The following is a 16736-nucleotide window of genomic DNA, read 5'->3' on the forward strand; positions in this document are numbered from 1 at the left end:
TATAATTGAGAGTGAACACTACATCTCTGACCACAGACATTCAAGGAGAAGCAAGTATCACCTTATATCTCTGCCTAACAAAATTATCTCACCTTTTCTGAATGCCAGCATGATTGTAACAGCTCACCTTTGTCATGTCTATGGTGGTAAGGTAAACTACTCTTTATCCTTTTCTTCGGTAACTGAAAGATATTTCAACTGACTACATAATTTCTTATAGAGTAAAAGAATTTGAAGAGAAGCAAAGCATTGCTGGAAAGAGAACAGTGGTACCTGTAGTCCTCTGTCCATAAATGCTCCTCCCAGGTTTTGATCCACTAAGCCAGTAACATAGACTGTATCACAGTGGTTGGCTGGCTGGTTAATTTGTTTGCTTGCTCCACAGTGTCCATTGTCACATAAAATGATAACAAATAAGATTCAAGTGCAAACTTGATATAGGTAGAAAACTGTAATAGAAACCTGGGTTCACACCCGAAAGATATGAGAATATTTTCAAAGGCATCATTCCCTTTGGTCCTAAAGGGAAAATTCCTCCTCTTAGATTAGTAATGAAAGACTAGGCATATCGCTTCTTCAGAATTTGTTAACAATAGTGTATATGTTGATTTTTTGGTGATACGTTTCAAAGCTTGCACCTGGACCTCGGCTCAAACTTTTCCAAACTTTGTGGGTACAGGGAAAATGTAGAATTAAACTTTAGAAATCTGAAAATTAAGTGGCGAAGAATGTTTAAAATTTAGTGGTAGGATTACCACCAATACTAATCTATAGCTCATTATATAGATATTATATAATAACCAGAGATAATATCTATTTGGCCATTGTGACACACTAAATTAACTTTCTGCCTTGACCAACAAAAAATGATTCATCATTAAGAAATAGTGTATTTATAGTCTATGTTCTTTGTTTCCAAGAATCACCATTGTCACATGTAATAAAGTTCAAAAATTTTGATTTAAACTTTTACAAATTGTCCTCTTTCACAAATAAATATGTATCATTTGTACAGACTGTTGCACTTTACCTGAGGCATGAAATTTTAGCTTTCTTTTCCAAACAACCATCTGCCAATATAACTGCTAGTTTAAAATCTATTTTTCCTCACATCTTTGTAAAGTAACATTTTTAATTAAAGAATAAATCAAAAGCATTTGGGATGTAAAAATACCAATAAGCTCTGTTGAAAGTAAAAATGTTTGCTATACATTGCTTTGTAAGTTCTCTAAAGGGATAAAAACATTTAAGCATTATATGCTGTCATTAACTCCAGTTGTCTTTGTCCTTTATTACAGGATTAGAAGATTTAATAATAAGAGGGTTTTTTTTATACGAAGATCAATTTCCCTCTAGGGTAGTTGAAAGCCGTTGTTCATCATGTTTTAAATGGGTCAAAAAATAGGACTTCTTCAAATCCCCTGGGAACTGTTCCTGGTTTGGGAATCCTCACTACTATGGCCTAGCATATATATCTCTGATAATGTATCCACACTATCAGCATAGAGAAAAAAATATTTTCCCATATAGCTAACTATCAAATAATAAATTGATTTTTTAATGAGAGGATGAATGTTCACACGTATACTGCTTCCTGGCATTGGTAATATATTTAATTGACATTAAGAATCATTAACTCTTTTGGATACAGTTAATTTTCTTCCCAGTAGCTGATACAGTCTGTGTTTTGGCTTTAGTCTGAGAACAGTGCTGATAACACACCAATATTTTACTTGTTGCTAAGTGGTGCTTACACTGATCAAGAACTCTTCAGTCTCTCATGATCTGCTAGTGAGGAGGAGCACAAGAAGCCAGGAGGGAGCAAAGCCAAGACACCTAACCCAAACTAGCCAAAGGGGTATTCCATACCACAGCACATCATGCCCAGTATATAAACTGTGAGGCGTTACCTGGAAGGGATGAATCACTACTCAGGTCATGCTAGGTATTGGTCAGTGGGTGGATTTAAGCCATAACAGTCATATAACTTGTTTAACTGATAGTAAAAATAATTTTTTTAAAAAAGGAAAAGCCCCAGACAAGTTGCATGAAAAAGTCACCTATTGCTACCTGAACATCAAAAGCAGAAATCATATTAGAATTCTATAGTCTGCAGTAAGGGGATCCACATCACAGATTCTTATAGATGTTAAAAACCTTCAATCAGATAGCCTTGTCTATCTGAAAATGGAATTTCTTTAAACTTCTCAAGACTCATAAATTGTCTACTTACAGGTATCCACTCAGGTGAGCTTGGATGAGTCCAAGCTTTGCAGTAGTCCAAGGTTTATCAATAAGAATGTAAAAGATTGAATGAAAAATCACCAAGAGCTCAACTAATTCCATTTTCTTTCCGTTCACAACATCCCTATGTTATATTCTTCCTTCAGATTCATAGTACACCTCTAAACCCCCTGTACACAGGAAGGCAAAGTCTACCTCTGAGAGAAAAATCTTATGGTACAGAGATGAAGAAGAGGCCAGAAGGATGCTGGAGGGTGACAACATACTTTCTTTCCAGCTGTGTGAATGTACCTACCTTTCACTGTCTGTTCTCTAATTACTGTAATAGCATCTTTATAATAACATTATTATTTTCAGTGCTCTTTAAGAAACTTTCTTTAACAAACTTCCATCATGCTCTCAGCTTGCTCGTGTGATGTTTTTAAGCCTTTTGTTGACCACTTGAAATTAATCACTTGGCCTTCATTTTATGCCCCCTCTTTCTTATTGCAAATGCATTATTTCCTCAAATAGCATAACACAGCTGTGCTACAGAAGTTTTACTCTCATCCTTTCCCAAGCCTCTTGGCTTACTCTTAATTTAATCTGTGATTTCTGTGAATATCACTTTTCTATTCAGTGAAAAGCAAATTGTTTTCCTAAAACAGGCACATTTATTGTAATTTAGTACAATGTTTAACACAAGCAAAAGAGGAAAATAATGAAGAATACAAATTGCTAAGACTTGGCTACAAAATAATTCCCCAGTAGGAAAGATGCAGCACAATACAGATCCATAAGTACTGTCAGACCAATTGTGAACATACCAAGTACCTGTTAATTCCAGGGTTTTTTTGTTAAAACAGTTCATTGTCTGTGGATGCAATCCAAAGGAGAAAGAATCTTTGAAAATAGTAAACTGTTTTCCTTGCTATCAAGAAAGGAGAGCAGGGAGAAAGGTCCAGTAGAATTTTCTACATACCAGTGGGAGATGTTTTATATAAAATATCAAAGACAATATAAGAATCTTCAGTAACTTTACAGAGTTCAGTAACTTCAGTAACTTTACAGAGTTTCTTACTTTTTATTCTGGACAAAAAAAAAAAAAAAAAGAAAAAAAAGAAAAAGAAAAAGACCTGGAAAGGGAAAAAGTCTCGTAATTTCAGACTTTTCATTGCATTTTGAAGAAAACCCTCTAAACAGTATTTCAAAGGCTTCTTCATATTTATTTTTTTTAAAACTGTGTTCTTGGGATATGTCCTGGGTTCAGCAGTAGCAGTCATCTTTTCTCCTTTTTAGTAGCTGGTTCAGTGCTGTGGTTTTGACTTTCGGCCTGGGAACAGCGCTGATAAAACCGATGCTTTTAGTTGCTGGTCAGAATGTTTAATCTGACCAAGGACTTTCTGAGCCTCATGCTCTTCCAGGGAGGAGGGGAAGCCACGAGGGAGCAGAGACAGGACATCTGACCCAAACTAGCCAAAGAGGTATTCCATACCATAGCACGTCATGCCTAGGATGTAACTGGGAGTTATCCGGAAGGGCTAGTTCACTGCTGGGTGGGGGGCGAGGTATCCATCGACGGATCGTGAGGTGTTGTATTTTCTTCCCTTGTTATTTCTCTTATCATTATTATTATGGTGGTAGCAGTAGTGATTTGTGTTATACTTTAGTTACTAAACTGTTCTTATCTCAACCAGCGGAAGTTACATTCTTTCGATTCTCCTTCCCATCCCTCCAGGAGTGGGGGGAAGAAAAGGACAGGGAGTGAGAGAGAGACTGCGTGGCTGATTTATGGCTGACTGGGTTTAAACCACGACAACCAGAAACATGATTTCTATTGCTTCCAACCAGAAACATGATTTTCACCTACTGAGGTCATTAACTGGTTTTCTCTCACTAATCTATTCTGTTCCCTATTTTACCTGTCATAATATATGATTCTTGTTCCACTGTCCAGGCTGTCAAGCTTTCTTTTTTTCCAGCACAATTCCTATCCATGCTTATACAGCAGATTTCCACACTTGCTACAGCTTTGTTCCTCTGATTCTGATCTTTATTTTTTTATTTGTCATGTATTCTACACAGTTTTGCATTTTGTATCAAGATCTATGAAAAAATAGCAGTTACTTAGTTCTGGAGAAAAATTATTATCATATACGGGCATTGAGAGAATTTCATTGAGAAGCAATGTTCAGATGGGTCATAGATATTTTTATATTTAATCCACTCCTATATAAGGAAAGGAAAAGGGAAAAAAAAATTTATTTCATAATTATTCCTTTTTATGAAATAATTATGTATTATTATATGACCAATTATTCACAGAAATTTCATACTAAATTCTAAATAGCATTAGCACAAGACAGCACCTTTTTATGGCAACACTAGCACCATGAAGAAGAAAAAGCAACTAAAAAATCAACGTAGTTCAAGTTAAGAAGCAACTTACATACAGCATGATGGACTCAAGTCTGCATACATTCAGTAATTGGAGCTTATTTATCTGTAGATCACATTGGTTTCAGTCTTAAAGAAGTGAAGACAGCTGATAAGGCTGTTAAGTCTATCTTTGGTGTGTACAGTTTTCAACAATCATCAAAATAATACAAGGAAACTTATAACATTACTGAATTATATTTAATGGTATATATTGTGTGGGAAGTCACACTAAATGATCAAAACGGCTGTTCTGAGACCAAACTTTACAAATCCAAGAAAGAAAAACCAAACTGGTTTGAGGATGAAAATGAATTCAAGTGATAAAGATCTAGAACTGATAAAGATATTTCAAAAGAAATGGGCTCCTAAATTTTTTAAAGTCCTTTGGAAATCTCAGATGATGCTCCATGTCAAATCAAATCTCTGTAATTGATCTTGCTATCTTACTCTAGAGTAAATAGCTATTTTTTAAAACAAGTACAGAGACTTTTTGGAGGGATGGCAATTTGTAATCTTCCACCTCTAAAACTGTCCACTGCATGAGGATAAACAGGAAAAATACATGAGAACAAAAAGCATGTGAACAAAATTTTGTAGCCTATGGAGGATGCTGAAACATAAATGTTCTGAATTTCAACATTTCACTCATAGAGGTGAATAATGCGCATTCTCTTGAAAATATGTCTTTTCTGTCTACTGGTTTTGATATCTCATATTCTTGCGTTTATTTAGAAGTGTATGAAACATAGATAATTTTTTTTCAGTTATTAACAATTCCTTTGTTGGGAGCTGAGGGTTGCTGAAATACAAAGTAAATTAAATAAAATAGATTGATGGTTGTTCAAAGCTCCTCGGAGGTTTGTAATGCTAAAAATAAGAGCTAATTTTTATGATTTGAAGTATATTTCAATGCAACTGCAGTCAGACAGCAAAGCTATAAACCTTAGAGTATTTTCTACCCTCTTTTCCAAAACATAGCTTCCTGTCCTCTAGTCACATACCAGCCTTAGCACAAGTTTCTGTTATGGAGCCACCTATGCGCTAACAGCTTTGGAGCTCTGATTTCTGTTCACAAATCTGCACTACATGTATATATTTAATAGAAGGCAAAGGCACCCAGCTGCAGATGTTGAGATACTATTAAAAGAAGTACCAAAATCTGACAGTTATTTTTTAAAGCAGCAATTGTTTTATTAATTCATTTATACTGAAGTTTAATCTGGGAGTGATATGGAATCCCTGATCTTATTTTCCTAGAAATGCATTAGCATGTTAAATGACCAACTAAGTTAGGATTGTCAAATTCTGGGAAAATTAGAGCTCTTTAGCTCAAAAACTTTTATTCATTGAAGTATGTGACATATCTGACAGAAAAAATGATGGTGCATTCTTAAATGAAAACATGTACACAAGTCTTTAATAAAATATAAAGTGCTAAGTGAATTTGCTTTTGCTTTGGGAATGTTCTGGATATACTCTTGGTGTTTTAATTTCTTAGCCACAGCTCTCTGCCTTCAGCAACTCAAAAAGATTTGGCTCCTTGATGTCAAGTGTACCCATTCTTGAAATTCTTTATATATTTTTTACTGTTCACATCCCTTTTCTCCTTGGCAATAGGCATGCCTGTGCAAAAACCCACAGGAAGGTATCCTAATATTCAAAATGCTCTTCTTTCACTGAGGCTGGGTTTTGCTTTTTTTTATCTCATCCTTTAGCATTCTAGATTTTAGAATTCTGATGGATCCCATCAGAGGAGTTTCCTTAGATTTCTAAAGCTGTCAGAAGGTGAATCTAGTAAAAAACAGTAATTGCCCTAATGCCATTACCTCAGTCTTACACAAACTGAAGGAATCAGGAGAAGCAAAGGAAAGATAATAGAAATATAGAATCATAGAATAGTTAGGGTTGGAATGGACCTTAAGATCATCTAGTTCCAACACCCCTGCCATGGGCAGGGACACCTCACACCAAACCATGTTACCCAAGGCTCTGTCCAACCTGGCCTTGAACACCGCCAGGGATGGAGCATTCACAACTTCCCTGGGCAACCCATTCCAGTGCCTCACCACCCTCATGTAAAGAAATTCCTCCTTATGTCCAATATAAACTTCCCCTGTGTAAGTTTTAACCTGTTACCCCTTGTCCTATCACTACAGTCCCTAGCTTTCAAAAAGCCTTTTTTTTTTCATAATATTCAAATTACACACTTTTCACTGCTTTGTCTTAAATGGACAGAGAAGTATTTAAAATTCAGTAAAACTTATTTAGTGAATTATACAGCATACTTCATATATAGATATTTTACTTAGTGTCAAAATTAATGGGATAACTTTGTGCTTTCTTTTCATTTCCTTTTTCAGAGGATGAGACCAGTTGTTACATAGGAGAAATCCATCAATATCATTTATAAAAGGAATAAATTACCTTGGAAACTTGACTTTGGATACTACATAAAAATCTATTTTACAGATATTTATTCAGAGGTGACTATAGCAACATGAGATCCAGAAAAACTCAGACTATTGCAACGTAGCCTTGAAATAAACTCACAGGCAGCATTATAGTTGCCTCAGGATTACTGTGAGACAATATATGCTACTACAATAATCCTTTAAAAAAAGAGGGGAAAAAAAGTTAAAATAATAATAATTTATATATGTATATTTTATATATATATCAAAACTAAACATCAGAAGAATTTTAGAGGGGTAACTCATTCAGTGTTCTACTTCTCCACTTTTAATAAAATAATGTTATCTGAAAATTAGTAAAGTGTTATGAAATATGTTTCACTATAGCAAAGCCTATACAACAGTGCCTGAATGAGTATGAAAGATTAGGATTGATATGAAATGGAAGGTGAAGAACATTTTAGCTCTCTTATTTATTCTTCTCCTCATTGTTCACGTAGGTATACAATTCATTGGATGAGATGGAAAAAGAAACTTGGAATATGATGCAAATATTCACCTTCTTTCTAGTAAAATATGATATTTGTCAAGGATTATTCATTTATGATTAATCAAATATCAATTGTAAAACTTAGCACAGTTCAACCATTCCAGAAAAAATCAGAACTTTGACATTCATGGAGAAGGACTTGGAAATATAAAAAAGTAGGAATGAAAGTAAAATTTTGAATTCTTTCTCATGTATGCACTTCGCATCAATGCAATATTTTATTTTTTTTTTTCTACTGTGCTCCTTGTGTTTGGTATTAGAGATATATTTCCTAGCAGCATTGGTGAAAAAATGCTTCAAGAGAGAGATTTTAAATTTAGAAATCAGGCTTTTGGTTAATTTTTTATCCAGGAGAAAATTTCATTAGGACTGCAACACAGCAGAAGTTATTTAAATATCTAAAGGAAAGAAAAAAAAATCTCATGGGGAGAGCAATTCAACAGAAAAATTGTCAAATAGAATAACAAGTTTATTGTTCTTATAGTTACAGTTGATGTAGTACTGAATAAAAATGAGAACTTCTGTCTTGCATCCTTGAAGGGTGACAAGGAACAGTTGTTATACTTAGAGGGTAGCAAATGATAGCAGTCTATCCTTAGACCCTTGTCCTTGGATGGTTTGGCTTCGCAAACGAAGATTTGGGAAGGGCATTACCACACTCACTACAAGCATGATGACTAAGGGCAAGTGGAATAGACAAAACTGATTGGGGAAAAGCTGCATAGGCAATCAGGAAGATTCCGCACAAGACTGTCATCTTCTAGATCAAGCTCGAGCAACCAAAGGCCTGAACCGCCCGCAGGCATGGCTGGACCTGCATCTTCCAGTGCACCATGTCACCTGCCGTTTTGACCCTTGCCTGTCACTACAGAGCTTTGCAAGTGTGAGTAAACCCTTCCAGCCTGCACAATGGATTTTTTTGGTGAGGCACAGTGTGCGCAGAACTGGCCCCGCCCTTTACACCTGAGGTTTATCTGCCACAGCCTAGATAGCTAGGATGGTGACAGCAAAGTCCTCAGGTCATAGGTTTTGTAAGAGTGTCCTTCTCTTAGATGGAAGACCTTACAAGGCTAGACAAGCTCCATCGACCCCGGTTTGAAGATAGGAGTTTTCCTTCTCCTATGAGGATGACATGTCTTCACTAACGAAGATTTGGAAAGGGTTTTACCCTTGCATTCTGAACAAGACTGTTATCTCCTGGGTCAATTTCAAGTGACCAATGATGCAATAGCACAACATCAAGCATCTAGGTGGGATTCTGACTTAGAGGACTTCAGTCATAAGCCCACAGATGGTAGCCTCGCGCCACTGGCTCCTCAGCCAAGCATACGCACCAGGGATCTGAAACATGTGGTTCCTCTCATACTGAGCAGGATTACTATTGCAGCACAACATCATCAGTAGGGTAAAACTAATCTGTCTCACGACAGTCTAAACCCAGCTCACGTTCCCTATTAGTGGGCGAACAATCCAACGCTTGGTGAATTCTGCTTCACAATGATAGGAAGAGCCAACATCGAAAGATCAGAAAGCGACGTCGCTATGAATGCTTGGCCACCACAAGCCAGGAAGATCAAGCGAGGTTTTGCCCTTCTGCTCCACGGGAGATTTCCGTCCTCCCTGAGCTCGCCTTAGGACAGCTGCGTTACGCTTTGCCAGGCGTACCACCCCAGTCAAACTCCCCACCTGCCTCTGCCCCTGGAGCGGCTCGCGACAGGCGAGGATTGAAAGAGCAGGTGACAAGGTGAAATGGAAGCTGCAGGTCCAATCTTGCCTGCAGGCGGTTCAGGCCTTTGGTTGCTCGCGCTTGATCTAGGAGATGACAGTCTCATGCAGAATTTTCCTGATTGTCTATGCAGCTTTTCTCCAATCAGTTTTGCCTATTCCACTTGCCCTTAGTCATCATGCTGGTAGTGAGTGTGGGTAATGCCCTTCCCACATCTTCGTTCACGAAGCCAAGCCATCAATCAATCAATCATGAATTCTGGAACTGTTGTGGAGGTATTGCAAAATATTCTGTGAGATATCAGAAATATTCCTTTAAACAAATTATAGTAATAGATTTATGGGTGTATAAATCCTTGTCAAGTGTGAGGAATAAGACTTGAGGTGAATCACCACAAGTTTCATGCTGTGGTATGGATCCTATATATTCAGTTTGGATTCCTTTTTGTTCAGGTCTCATTCAACTTCATTTTGATTTCTGTTAGTGTTTTGTGATGTGTCACTATGAAGTAGGCATCAGAAGAAGAACAGAAAACAGAACAAATGAAAAAGATAGAAGGGTAAAAGGGTTTCTAGTAATAGCGGAAATGCACTGATTACATTCTGATGGGTGAGTGAAATGATGAGATTCCATTCATTGCTGATTCACCTACATTAAAATAATATAAAGTAAATCAGCTGTCCAGAGGAATAATTCCCTATTATCTCTGAAGTCAGACACACAGGAAATGTAATAACTTTATCTCCTTCAGAAGAGAAATTATAATTTCATAGACTCATAATAAGATTACACAGAGGCAATGCTTCAACCAAAATAGAAATATAACATAAAATGTCTGTTAAATCTACTGTAATTAGTACAAGAAGTATAATTATGCTCCATAAGAAATAGGCATGTTTAGACTTTGTAAGCAGAAACATTTAAGCTGCCTCTTCCTCCTCTGAGAACTCCAAAGTACTCAATGAGGGCAAAGGACAGTATGAGCTAGGATGTAAAGACATCAAACTTGTCTACAGGTTGTCCACAGGCAAAGTACAACAAAACCAGAACATAAACAGGTTGTTTTGCATCCAGGCTACATTATATGAAGAAGCTGTCATAAGGTTTTTCCGTGTACAGAAACAGCCTTTGTATACTGTCAAAATGTTCAAGGAATGACTGTGCTGAATTGCAGTTCTAGACTTGCAAACTAAGGTGGCATATTCAGCTTGCGGTCTTGTGTTTAGAAAACTGAAGTTCTTTGGAACTTGACCTTCTTTATTATGATCTTCCTGCTCAGATTTTGAAGGCTAGCCCTTCCTGTAACACTCAGGTCTTTTTTTGGAGAACTGAAGAAAAATTGCATAGGATTCATACAAGTGTGCACTCAACAGGATTCAACATCATCTCACAATTACCTCGTGATTAGGCCCTTATGCTATTGTAATGAAAATATTTTTTTCACTTTCTGTAAAAATCTGAAGACTATTTTCAGGTAATTTTTTTTTTTTTTCACTTTGGAATTTTTTAATGGTGAAAACAGACTTTCACATAGTTTAAAAAATTCAGAACAAGTTTCTCTGCCAACAAACTTAACTACTGAGTTCTTTGAGATTTATAGTCAATTTTTCTTGGTTTTGTTTTTGTTTTTTTTGATCAACTTAATTTATTCTTTTCCTGGCAGTGATTTAAAAACATGCAAGTTCTACTAAGCTGATATTTGCAACTGTCACTTGCTGTTTAGGATCTACTTCTTCAAGGCCAGTTTGGATGAGGCCTTGGGTGGCATGGTTTAGTGTGGGGTGTCCCTGACCACGCCAGGGGGGTTGGAACTAGATGATCTTAAAGTCCTTTCCAACCCTGACTATTCTATGATTCTATGATTCTACGATGCTACTTCAAAGTAATGTTCCTATTAGCTGAATATGCTTTGCTACCTTTCAGAAAAAGGCAACATCCAGTGTTTACCATCTACATAAATAATTTCTACAGGGATTTCTCACTATCCATGATGTAAAGGAAAACAATGGTCTAATTCTCCATTCTCTTGTACTTTCTTCTTTCATTACAATGGATGAGAAAAAAAAGCAGATTTTTTTATATAACTGATCAACACAAGATATAAATTTCTGTATGACTGAGAATAAGAAAGTAATTTTTTTTAAACCCAACCTGAAAACACATTATCCAGTCATGAGAATAGTGACTATATTAGTACTTCAGAAAAATACTCATCTTGGCAGAAGTTTTCAATTACTTAAGAACAATAGAGAAAGAGACGAAATAAAGACATCTTTTTGAGAACAAATGGAATAATCATAGAGTTGTAGAATCATAGAACAGTTAGGGTTGGAAAAGACCTTAAGATCATCTAATTTCAACTCCCCTGTCATGGACAGGAGCACCTAACACTAAACCATGTCACCCAAGAGTCCATCCAACCTGGCCTTGAACACTGCCAGAGATGCAAGAGATTCAAAGCTTCCCCGGGCAACCCATTCCAGTGCCTCACCACCCTCACAACAAAGAGCTTCTTCCTTATATCTAACCTGAACTTACCCTGTTTAAGTTTGAACCCGTTACCTTTTGTCTTGTGCTACAGTCCCTGATGAAGAGTCCCTCTCCAGCACACTTGCAGGCCCCCTTCAGATACTGGAAGGCTGCTAGGAGGTCTCCACTCAGCCTTCTCTTCTCCAGGCTGAACAGCCCCAACTTTCTCAGCCTGTCTTCATACGGGAGGTGCTCCAGCCCCCTGATCATCCTCGTGGCCCTCCTCTGGACTTGTTCCAACAGTTCCATGTCCTTTTTATGTTGAGGACACCAGAACTGTACACAATACTCCAAGTGAGGTCTCATGAAAGCAGAGCATCACCTCCTTCAAAAAACATACCTTAACTTTAATGTTCAAGTATGGCCGAAAACCTGCAGTAATATTTTAAGCCTTAACATTTGAGGAGGCATTATTAATCCACATGAACTGTAGAAATACCTGCATACCTACGATTTTTCTGTATTATGATGTATTTTGTTCATCTGTTAGTGCTGTCAAAAAACTTGCAATAAGCATAAACAATGCAACAGTTCCCTATATTGAAGTTCTCAAAAACCTTTGGGATTTGATTGACTTTCTTCAGTTTTAAAAATGGTACTTGAAACAGATGTTAATTCTTCCAGAGAGTTACACAGGTTGCTAGACTGCCTCAGGGCTCTGCCATCTGACGTGCATATTTTTGTCTGAATATATTTTTGTATCCCACTTACAGAGCACCCACTATCTTCAGCATAAAAATAAATTGTATACTTTGCCTTAGGAAACATTATTTGAATATTTTCAACTTTACAAACTAAATCATTATAACAATTTCAAGAAGCTGACTCTTTTTTTCACTATTATTACACTAGTTATGTTCATAATTTATTGAGAATAAAGCTTTATGTGTTCACACTGAAATTAGCAAATGCCAGTAAGCAGAAGACAAAGCTGAAGCACATAGTTCCAAATAATTTAGTACTTTGATAATTAAAGGGGTGTGAAACTGTTAATTATGCAGTGTATGTTTCCATGAAAACAGCTGCAAAAGACAAATTCTGCTTCAGGTCAGAAATCAAATAAATATCTTAGGCAATGCAATGTACAACACAAGAGAAGTTATCTTCTACTACACACTGAATAAAAGAGAAAGAATAACAACTATAGGTTTAATAATTTGTTCATCAGAATACTGTAATAATTTTTCTTTAAATACATAATAAGGTTACTCAAGGGATAAAAAAAAATGAGAAGAGCTGATGTCAGCAGCTGGGAAATGAAAAAAATAGCATTTTCTACATGATTTAAACACAAATATTTTAATTATCTGTTCCTTAGGTTCACTAAAGGTATCCAATTCTGGTTTGTTGAGATTCTGGAAAAAAGATCTTAATCTCAATATAGTTGTGTCTAGGTTTATGTCCAACTAATTTTTACCAAAAGAGTACATAAACAAGCAAAGAACATCCATAAAAACTAAGCATAAAACAAAATGGTTGAGAAATTTTACATTGTAAATCAGGAAGTGAACCGTTTTGCACTTAAGACAGAGAGGTAGTTAAGTATTACAAATATCAACATTTTTATGAGAGTACCTGAAAATGTCCTTAAAATCCTTTCCAGCATCATATGATCTACTTCACTTTAAAGAGGGGGAAACTTGGAACTATTGCGTCAGGATTCCTAAAGCAGTCAATCATCCTGGAAATTCGTGAGTCTAAATAAAGATTAATGATCAGCTTTTAGGGAAACAGGGTGGCTGAATTACATAGTGAAGCCTAATCCTCTGGCACATTTTTTTCAATTATTTCCAAAATATAATTATTTCCTTTCCTTCCTGTCTTCCCATGTGGATTTTCAGCAATAAACCCATATTTATTTGTGTTTATAAGAGAAACCAGAATATTCTGAGAGTTTCTAACATTTCAAAAATACATATGTCTAGGCACTTAGAAATGATACAGCCAGTTCCTTCTCTTGTAAAAAGCAAGTGTCCATCTCCACACTGAAATAGCATCATTTATAAGCAGTTATGAAAACAGTTATCCATTTTGTGCTGTAGCATTTTGCTTTTTTTTACTTTAGAATTTATGGTATACTTTAGTATATTCAGTTAATAGTACTAATCTCTTAATTGAGCAGAATCTCCTCAATAGAACCATTCAATGTTCCATCTACTCTCCTGTATCTTTTATATGCAACACATAATCAATATTTTGTCAGTATGTCTGAGAAAATGACAAAGTTTCATGTTCGTTTAGTAAATCACAATGTTTTCTCTACATATTCTTTTAAGAAAGATATTAGTGAGTTTAGAGAAATCTTGAAACTGAAAAGAAGTATTAAATTAAAACTGGTAATACTATATATGAGGAAGAGGTACTTTAAAGTATAAAAGATGAAGAAAAGTGATGCAAGCAGTGGCACTATAAAGGTATTCAGTCGGCTTAGCTATTCTGACATCCTTTGACTTCCATTTCACAAAATGTTATTGTCAACTTGCGTCTGCTTTTATCTCAGTAATACTCAATCACTCAATCAAACCCAATAATTGTTATGCTTGAATGTTCTTCCAAGAACACCTTGGGGCTTTCGTTGTTGGTGCTGCTTATGGCATTTTTGTGGGGTTTTTGTTTTGTTTGGTTTTTTGTTTTAAAACAGCCACTATAAAATCATAAAATTCCACGTTCTATTACAATTAAAATGCAAAATTATAGAGATTCCAATACTAAATACTTTGGACAACAGATCATAGAAGCACTGTCAATAAAAAGTGAAATAAGTGTTAAAAAATACCCAAACATAGCAAAGCAGGGGACTACCTGCATAGATAAATTTGTACACAGCATTAGTATCCCTGAAAAGTAAATCAGTTGCTGTATGCAATCTATTGTCAAGGGGGAAAATCCTGACAAATTTGCTGTCAAGAGCATATAACCAGTTCACTTTATGTAATCTTTGGTTTTGTTCCATGTTAATGGAAACTAAAATCAGACTAGTAAGTACATATTCCTAAATGCTAAATTCATTATCATGGACATGGGTCTGTTGTCTGATCAGAGGCCTTTGCTGACATTTGCAGTGGCCAACAACGTGCAACCTGTTTTTCCATAACTAGCAAGTGTGACGGAGACTCTAAGTGAGGCCCATTCTAGGCTGGTGACTGGAGACTAGATGTGATTTCTTACAGTGTGAGAAATAACACCAGATATCTTTGTGTTGGCTGCAATCAAGCCTGGTGCTGACAGGAAAACATCTTTTTGTAGATGCTTTCCTCAAATTAACAATTCAAGTTTAATTTTCAGCCAAAGCTATCACTTTCTGGTATGATATATGAGTGCACAAAATTCTTTTCAGTATACATAAATGTTATTGGCCATTCTTTCCTCCCCTAATATGAACATACTTAATATACTGATGCAACAAGAAATAGGTGAAGTTTTCTTGAAAGTTTGGAGTAAGTAGCTGGTTTCTAATAAATCACTGAGAGTGGCATGTGGATTTGTTCTTTAGTGCTGGTTTTAGCTTCAAGAGTTTCAAACTTTAAAAAAAAAAAAAAAAAAAAAAAAATTCATAGCATATCAGCTCTTTCTGTTCACAGCAAGATGCCCTCTTCACCAGAGGCTACAAAAAGATGATGAAAGAGTGACTTTTCTTGCTGAGGGAATTCAGATGTTGACATATAGCTCCAGAGTTCACCTAAAGACAAATGTTTGTCTTACTCAAATGTCATTCATTATTTTGTTAGCCTGAAGGAGAAGAACATCCTTTCTTGCCCTGGAAATTTGAGAAGCATACATAAAATAAGTAAATCCATTTGCTGGAAGCATTTATGGAATGAAGAATGAATGAAATTCCTGAAAATAAGTGGAATATCAATAATGTTAAATAAGCAGAACAAAAAAATATATTTTATTTTTACAATGAAAAACTTCAGTACAGGACTTGGATTGTGAAAAAGACATCCTTGTGATTTTTTGTTTTGGTTGTTTGCATTGTTTTGTTTGTTTGAGTACTTTTTAATTCTAGTTAAAATTCTTAAGTCTCTAAGGAACAATCAATAATAGAATACATTAATTGCAATGAAAACTACTTGTGAGAAAAATGCTTAGTAGCAGATTACTCATCATGCAACTCATCCAGGCAGCTGTTCATTTTGCCAGCAGATGTTCATTTTTCCAGTCCTGCTAATCTTGCAAGTCATTTTTCCCCGAAGTCCAATGGCAAAAACTGTTGACAAAATCAACAGTTAATTGCCAAAAGTATGTAAGGGTTGAACGACTTGCTGGTGTTTGATTAGAAAGCAAAAGTAAAAACCAGGAAATATACCATTGCAGAGTGAAATGTTTTCCTATCACATACTTTGGTTTGGAAAATCACTCCAAGAGAATTACCTATGTTTACATTTTCTTAAATACTGTCTGAAAGTGAAAAGTCAAAATAAAACATGCATCACATGCAGGCTTCAAAAGAAAAGGGTGTATTCAAAGTAATATGCTCTAAAGAGTTTTTAAATAGTTTTTTAAAAAGTCAGGTTTTATTTTACCTACCAAATGAACACAGGTGTTAAGTTTTGTTAGGTTTAAATATTTAATTAATATAAAGGCAATCACATGATTATGAAATAGCTTTTGATACTATGTTTAGTCAGCAGACAAATCAAAGTACCTGTGCATACCCTGATACTATGCGTACTTGTGCATAATTCAGCATGGGTGAGTATCCAAATTATGTAAACTAAATATATAACATAATATATATATATAAAATAATATAATAATATAATATATAATAACATAAAAATATAACAGAGATAGAGTTGTGTAAAGGTCTGCATTGAACTGAATCTTTAATAAAACCTTAATTTAAAGACTATAT

This window comes from Psittacula echo (genome assembly GCF_963264785.1).
Source record: "Psittacula echo genome assembly, chromosome: 2".
In the NCBI taxonomy this organism is placed as follows: Eukaryota; Metazoa; Chordata; class Aves; order Psittaciformes; family Psittacidae; genus Psittacula; species Psittacula echo.